We start from the raw sequence: 7,863 nt of genomic DNA on the forward strand, positions 1-7,863 counted from the left end.
GGAAGATGGAAACTAAATTGGCCGAGCCGGAGATATGGTCAGCTGAATGTATTGTTATTTCTAAAATAGTCGTTGCCGGAAAGGAGAATTTTGGAGCTCAAATCCACTTTTAAAATATTTTTCTTTCTAATCGGTAAAGAAGAAAAATAATGTTGAAATTTTCAAACTGGTCATATCATCATTATCATCATCTAATGACTTTGACGGTGCACAACATAAGCAACTTTTTCATTCATAATTTCTTTTTATTTAAAGAAAGGAAAGAAAGGAAAAATTAGTCTTGGTCCCACAAAATCTACAAAAAGAATGAGAGACGCATAGAGTACAACTGACGTCAGTAAAGCAAAGTGGAATAATCAGTTTGTCTTGCTTCAGTTTACAATCTGACTCAAGTAGCTTTCTGACTCACACGTTTCCACAACTGAAATGATATAGTACGTGCGTCATCAGTTTAATACAGTGGGTACCTATTTAAATCGGCCGATTCTTTGTTGACGGACCCACTCAATACCGGTGATCTCAGGTTAGCTCAATCTCCAGTGGCCGTCTCTCTTAAACCCTAATACTTAGTTGCCTCATTGTAGCTTCAATCTCAAAGTTTCAATCTTTTTCTACCTCTGAAACAACCATTACTCTGTTTTTTCTTTCAAAGCTTTCATCAATGGAGGTGTCAAAGAAGAAGAACAGATTACTGAGAAAGCAAAAACCTTTCCTTAAAACCTCTTCTTTAATATAAAAAAAAACGATCTCGTTGTGATATGAACTGAAAATTTTTGAGAGAAGCATTAATTCAACAGAAGGAAATAGAAGACGAAACTAGAAAAGAAAACCCTTTTTCTTCGATTCCAGAAATTGGCGTTTCAGATGATGATGATAGTGATTTTGATGATGAATATGTTGATTCATTGGACGCTGGGTTTGTACCAGAAACTGATGAAAGCCAGGACTTCAATGATTATGCAGTGAGTAATTTTTCTCAATTTTTGATAAAAATTTGTGATTTTTTTTTCAATTTGGGGGTTTTTGAATTGGTGTTTGTTTGAATTTATTAGGCTGAAATGGAAATGTTAGAGAAATTCATGTCAAAGGAATCTAGTATGTCGTTATCCGACCGGATCGTTAGTAAAATCGAAAAGGCCGAAAAAGTATCTGCATGTACTGTTTTCTGAAACTGCTGCTGCATATGTTCTTTGGATAGCATTCATATTTGATTAAGTCTGAAGAGTGCATCATTTGGCTAATGCATCAATTGCTCGTGGCGTGAACTCGAGGATGCATCATTTTTTAGCTTACAAAGGAGCATGCATCATCTGGCTAATGCAACATTTGGAGTATTTTACAATGAATTACTCAGTAGAATGCATTTGGCTAAGTCCGGAGAATGCGGCATTTGGCTAATCCTTTTGATTAAGTGTGGAGAATGCATCATTTGACTAAAGCAACATTTGAATGATTTTACAATGAGTTACTCGGTAATATTCGTTAATTATATTGTACAGAACGGAAACCTCAAATGGACAACAGACTCATAGACATATATAAAGGGTACTTAGCTAGCGAACATTCTTCTTTTCAATTCGGGAAAACTTTCGAAGTTCTGATCGAGTAATTTGTAGTTTTATATTGAAAATTGCAGAATTGGAGAGTATTTGAGTAGATATACAAGTGGGAAACTTCCCAAAGCTTTCTTATCCCTTCCTAGTAAGCCATAATTTGGGAGGATGCTCTCTACTTGACTGAACCAGAAAAGTGGTCTGCGAATGCAATGTGGCAAGCTACAAACATATTTGCCTCTAACATGTCCCCCAGAAGAGCACAACGTTTCTACTCTTCAGTGTTGCTTCCCCGAGTAAGAGAAGACATCCGGAAAAACAAGAGACTCCATTTTGATCTCTATCGAGCTCTTAAAAAGTCGGTTTATAAGCCACAGGCTTTCAATAAGGGGATTCTGTTTCCACTTTGTAAGGTATGATCGAAACCTGTTACAGGGATAACTACTTGATGGTAATACTGTTCCCCGTTTAAACTAAGAATCTTGATGTACAGTCAGGGACTTGCACCGTCAGGGAAGCTGTTATTGTAGGAAGCATTATTCAGAAGGTCTCTCTTCCCGCGGATCATTCCAGGTACGCGTCACTCCATTAGTCAAATTCCTTTTGGTTATCCCATATTTTGAAGATTATAGCTTTTTGCTCGTTGTGTAATGCGGCACTCATGCAGCTTGCAGAAATGGAGTACTGTGGCACCACAAGGTATTCAACCTATATCTATCTAGTAGTGAAAAACTGTTCCATTATTCGATTTTCTATTAGTCTCATCAATTTTTATTACTCTTGCGTAATTTTTTTGTTTTTGACATTCTTCGTTTGTTAAACTATTGTCCAGTTACTTTATCAAGCTTCTTCTGGATAAGAAGTATGCCCTGCCTTACCGTGCTCTTGATGTTGTTGTTGCTCACTTTATGAGATTTCTTGAAGATTCAAGGGTTATGCCTGTAATATGGCACCAGTCGCTTCTGACTCTTGTCCAGAGGTTTGTATTTCTTTTCTTGCATCACAAATGATGCAATATAAAACTACTATGCCAGTTAGCTAGTTTGTGATTGTGGGAGGCATTCTCACATATCTGAATGCCATGCACTCTAAACAGGTACAAGTAGGAATTAACAAAAGAGGACAAAGAAAACATCGAGCGTCTAATTCAGCACCAGAAACATGACATGGTAACAACATGAATTCCCTAAGTTGCTACTTTGGGTTTTGTAATTGCCATTTTTTTGGATATGATTTGATTGTGTTTATTCATTTATTTAGGTTACTAAAGAAATCAGGAGGGAACTGCAGAATAGTAGGAATCGCGGGGAGAAGAAAGATCCTACAACTATCCTCATACAATCCTTACACCACCATACACCTATTGAAGAAGACAGGTTCAACTATCCTATAGTCCCTATGGAAGAGGAGTAGATGACCGATTACTGTGATGATTAGCAAAGCCGTATACTTAGATAACGCTCCAGATTTCTGTTCTCTCCAGATCATGAAATCAAAGCATGCAATGAAGAAATCGCTGCACCGAAATAATAATTACAGATATAGCATCGAGATGTCTGGGATGTTAATTCTCTTCTTTTTTAGTTTTTACGTCGTTTTTTGCCAGCGTTGTCGTTTGAGCTCAGTTAAATCCTGATACCATTGTATACACCAGAAAATACCATGACACATGGACGGAGATCGTAAGCTGAAGCAGGATACAACTATACAGCAGCACGCACCATATCAACCCCAATACAGCTTCAATCCTAAGCTAAGGACAGAAGAGTAATCTGTCAGAAGATATTTTCCCTTTATAAACCAAAACGATTAGGTCAAAAGGGGGGACTTTTCTCTTCCCTTCTTCCCACCGATACTTTGGAAGACCCATTTTCTTTATCTCTTTTCCCTACAACTCTCCTCCCTCTAGTGCTCATTGAACTTGATATCTTCATGAATGATAATATTCTTGACAAATGAGATATGAAGATATCTCTGTCAAGGTTTCATGATATGAAGATATCTCTTACTAAGGAGATATGAAGATATCCCTTTCATATCATCCTGAACGATGCTTCAATTTTATCATATATAACAGATCAAAGACTTAATAAACTTTCCTTTATCTTCCCGTGGATGTAGGCTTAGCCGAACCACGTTAATTTGTTTGTGCTATTGTCTCTTTATTTCTCCGCATCTTACATTTTGGCTTATGATTTTCTATTTACATCTTATTTCGCTTACTGCTTTATCATTTTAATTATTTGATTGTGAACCTAGAAAAAATGTGTTCACAATTTGATAGGAAATGGGTAAAAAGTTTATTCTACCTGTCCTAGATCTATTAGCTTTTAAGCTTTCTACAAATTTTCAAAATTTGGTTTTCACTTTTTCAACTGATTTATTTAGAGAAGTTGATTCTCTTGTAAATGTCCAGGGGAAAATGACTCGGTGAATTAAAAAATGCTATTTAAAGATAGAAGCTCTCACTTTCTATTTCAGCTTACTATAGTCTTTTACAAACTTCTGTAAGTGCTTATATCTTGCTTACAAAGATTCATTGAATGTTATTTCTTATACTTGTTTTCTACTGACTTTGAGATTTGTCTAAGCTAGCTCTGTTGGGTTACAAACCAACACCGTTTGTTTTCCCGATATACTTATTGCTTTTATGTTTGGGCGAGCAAAGTTTCTCTCTGATTTTGGACTTGTAATCCATGTTGTAGTCTTCTACTCTACAACCAGTATGGTTCCCAAGCATTTTTGATGTGCATGGACTGCACACCGAAGATGCAATTCATACCCAGGGAACGATGCTGCAAAGGGAATGGGTTTATGATTGGATTGATGATCTACCGGAAACATTAAAGCACACCATGTAAAGCTGCTACACACCACCGCTGTTGCTGCCATGATGCGGTTAATTGCACTCATTCGGAGGAGGGGAGAGGGAGGAGTAAGAAACCCAGTACCTCTGAAGAGAGGAGTAATAGCTGGGTAGTATTACTACCTTCGTTCCCTCACTCATCGGTCACTCGAAGTACAAAGCCAACAACGATAATGCAATTTTGATTCTCAACCCGATGCTGTTGCTGCTAGAATCAAAGTACTGATGCTGTTGTTTTGGTCCGACGATGAGAGCCCTAGTCAGTCCGATGATGTTGCTTGTTCGACTCAAGGGATTACAATAAGTTGTTACAGGTCTAACCTTCGTTGGTACAACTAAAAAAGTTTAGCTCAAGCTTCACTTAAAAGCAATTGTCAGAATACAACTAGAAGCCATGGTTTAACCCAAGTCTGATATCGACGATGGCATGAAGATGCCAAGTCTGATGTCGACGACGATGAGTTAACCTACCTTCTACACGATAAGTTAATTACGAAGCGTGCTTAATTAAGAAAAAAAGGGAGTAAGGGATTGAAGGTTTAAGAGCCTTCGTTGCTCACTCAACAACTTCTCCAAACTCCGGTTCTAGTCAAAGCCAATCAACCAAAGAATCTCTCATGAAGTCAAAATTCTGATAAACATGAGCATAGAGAAAGAACAACTCTGAATGAGATAAACTCTCTCTGTGTATTGCAATGGGTAAAAGCTCCCAACTTATAAAGGATTACAACAAATAAAAAAGGAAGAAAATATACAAAGATATATGACCATAACTGATCGTACAACACCTAGATAACAAGGATATATACTCTATAACTGCGTATATACATGCCAGGCTGTCAAGATATTATGATATCTTAACACCCCCCCTCAGACTCAAGGTGGTATAGAACGCATCTTGAGTCTGGAAACCAAGAATTGTAGACGAGGTGCAGGATGTGACTTGGTGAAAAGATCAACAATTTGTAACTCAGACTTCACATGAGTAAGAGTAATTGTATCATGCTTGAAATGATGCCTTGTGAAGTGACAATCAATCTCTATATGGCTAGTTCTTTCATGAAAAACATCATTGTGAGTAATCTGTATAGCAACCTTGTTATCACAAAACAGTGGCGTAGGTTTACGAAGATAAATTCCCATGTCAGTAAGAAGCCACCGTAACCATATAATTTCAGATGTGGTATGAGCAAGAGATCGATATTCTGCTTCAGCACTAGAACGAGAAACTATAGATTGTTTCTTACTCCTCCAAGATATGAGAGAATCTCCCAAAAACACATAATATCCTGTAATTGAGCGTCGATCAGTGACATCTCCTTCCCAGTCAGAATCTGAATAAGCTCTTAGGGTGAGATCAGACTTAGATGAAAACTGAAGACCTTGATATAAAGTCCCTTTTAAGTAGCGTAGAATTCGTAAAACAGCAGCATAATGAGTAGAGCGAGGAGAAGACATAAATTGACTTGCTATATGTACTGCATGACTAATATCAGGTCTAGTAATAGTCAAGTAGTTGAGACTTCCTACCAGTTGCCGATACAATGTTGGATTGGATAATACAGTTCCATCTATTGGACTATGTCTCACATTGACCTCAAGAGGAGTATCTACAACCTTAGTGTCTGTGATGCCTGCACGTTGAATGATTTCGGATGCATACTTAACCTGAGATACAAAGTATCCATTGTTGAATTTTCTCACTTCAATTACCAGAAAGTAACTTAAGAAACCAAGATCTTTCATCTGAAAACAAGAACTGAGATATGTTTTGAGATTATTAATTCCTTCGATCACTGCCAGTGATAACCATGTCATCCACATATATAAGAAGGATTACTATCCCTTGGGACGATGACCGAGTAAACATTGCAGAGTCATAAAAGCTTTGTGTAAAACCATATTCAAGAATTTCACTGCTAAACTTCTCAAACCATGCACGAGGTGCTTGTTTAAGTCCATAAATAGCTTTATGAAGTTTACACACCTGATTTGGAGCATGAGGTAAACCAGGAGGAGGTTGCATATATACCTCTTCTTGTAGTTCTCCATGAAGAAAAACATTTTTTACGTCCATCTGATGAAGATTCCACTGTTGAACAACAACAACAACAATGAGTGTACGAACAGTGACCATGCGAGCAACAGGAGAAAAAGTCTCCTCATAGTCAATCCCATATTCCTGAGTATAGCCTTGAGCAACTACACGAGATTTACACCTTTCTATACTGCCATATGACTTGGTTTTAACTTTGAAAACCCATCTACTGCCTACAACTAACTTTCCAGGTGGGCGATCTACCATGTCCCATGTACCAGCTTCTCTATGTGATGTCAATTCTTCTTTCATTGAATCTTGCCAATCAGGTATAGCTGCGGCTTCTCTGTAAGTTCTTGGTTCATAAAATGACATAATAGATGATAAGGAACAATGATAATCTGAGTACGTAGCTGGTGGTCTTTGGTTTCGAGGTGGAAAAACATCATCTTCAGGATCTCTTGCCAGGTCTGCATTGTTGGGCCAAGTCATAGAGTGGTCTTTATCTTCAGTATTTGGTGGATCAGCAACTAGAGGAGATGGGCTCTCAGGAGTAGATACAGAGGAAGTGCTAGGATTGGATTCACTAGAAAATGGATCAGAGTAAGTGAAAGAATCAAAAGATGAACATTTGCTGCTTGGAAGTGACCAGAAAGGAACTTTCTCCCAGAATGTAACATGACGAGAAACACAAAGCTTTCTATTAACTGGATCATAACAACGATACCCTTTTTTTTTCTATAACATAGCCAAGAAAGACACACAAGACATTCTTTTGACCAAGTTTATGACGTTCACGTTCTGGAAGGAGCACAAAACAAGTTGAACCAAAGACTCGAAGCTCAGAATAGTTTGGTTTTTCACCATAAAGACGCTCATAATGAGATATACCTCCAATAACGGCTGTTGGGACTCTATTGATAGTGTAGACTGCGGTAAGAACTGATTCTCCCAAAAATTGGAAGGTACAGAACCAGAGATCAACTGAGCTCTAGCTGTCTCTATAATATGTCGGTGTTTACGTTCTGCAACTCCATTTTGTTCTTGAGTTTCAGTACAAGACAATTGAAGAATGGTACCTTGAGTTTTAAGAAACTCTTTGAATGGGTTAGAAATGTATTCCCCACCTTGATCAGCACGGAAGATTTTTATTACTTTACCAAACTGAGTTTTTATCATGGTTGAGAAATCAACATATAACTTTAGAAAATCAGCTCTAGAGCTGAATAAATATACCCATGTATAACGCGAATAATCATCAATAAAACTGACATAATATAAAGCACCTCCCTTTGACATAATTGGAGATTTACCTTAGACATCAGAGTGTATAAGAGCAAATGGTTCAGTTGAGGTAGAAGTGCTAAGATTAAAGGAAAGAGCTGGTTGTTTTGCCAGTTTACAAG

General features: G+C 37.6%; 1 pseudogene; it reads left to right on the forward strand.

Moving 5' to 3' along the window:
- Positions 1-661: 661 nt before the first annotated feature.
- LOC113327893 lies at positions 662-2,966 on the forward strand (annotated as a pseudogene).
- The last annotated feature ends 4,897 nt before the right edge of the window (positions 2,967-7,863 follow it).

This window comes from Papaver somniferum, unplaced genomic scaffold, assembly GCF_003573695.1.
Source record: "Papaver somniferum cultivar HN1 unplaced genomic scaffold, ASM357369v1 unplaced-scaffold_107, whole genome shotgun sequence".
NCBI lineage: Eukaryota > Viridiplantae > Streptophyta > Magnoliopsida > Ranunculales > Papaveraceae > Papaver > Papaver somniferum.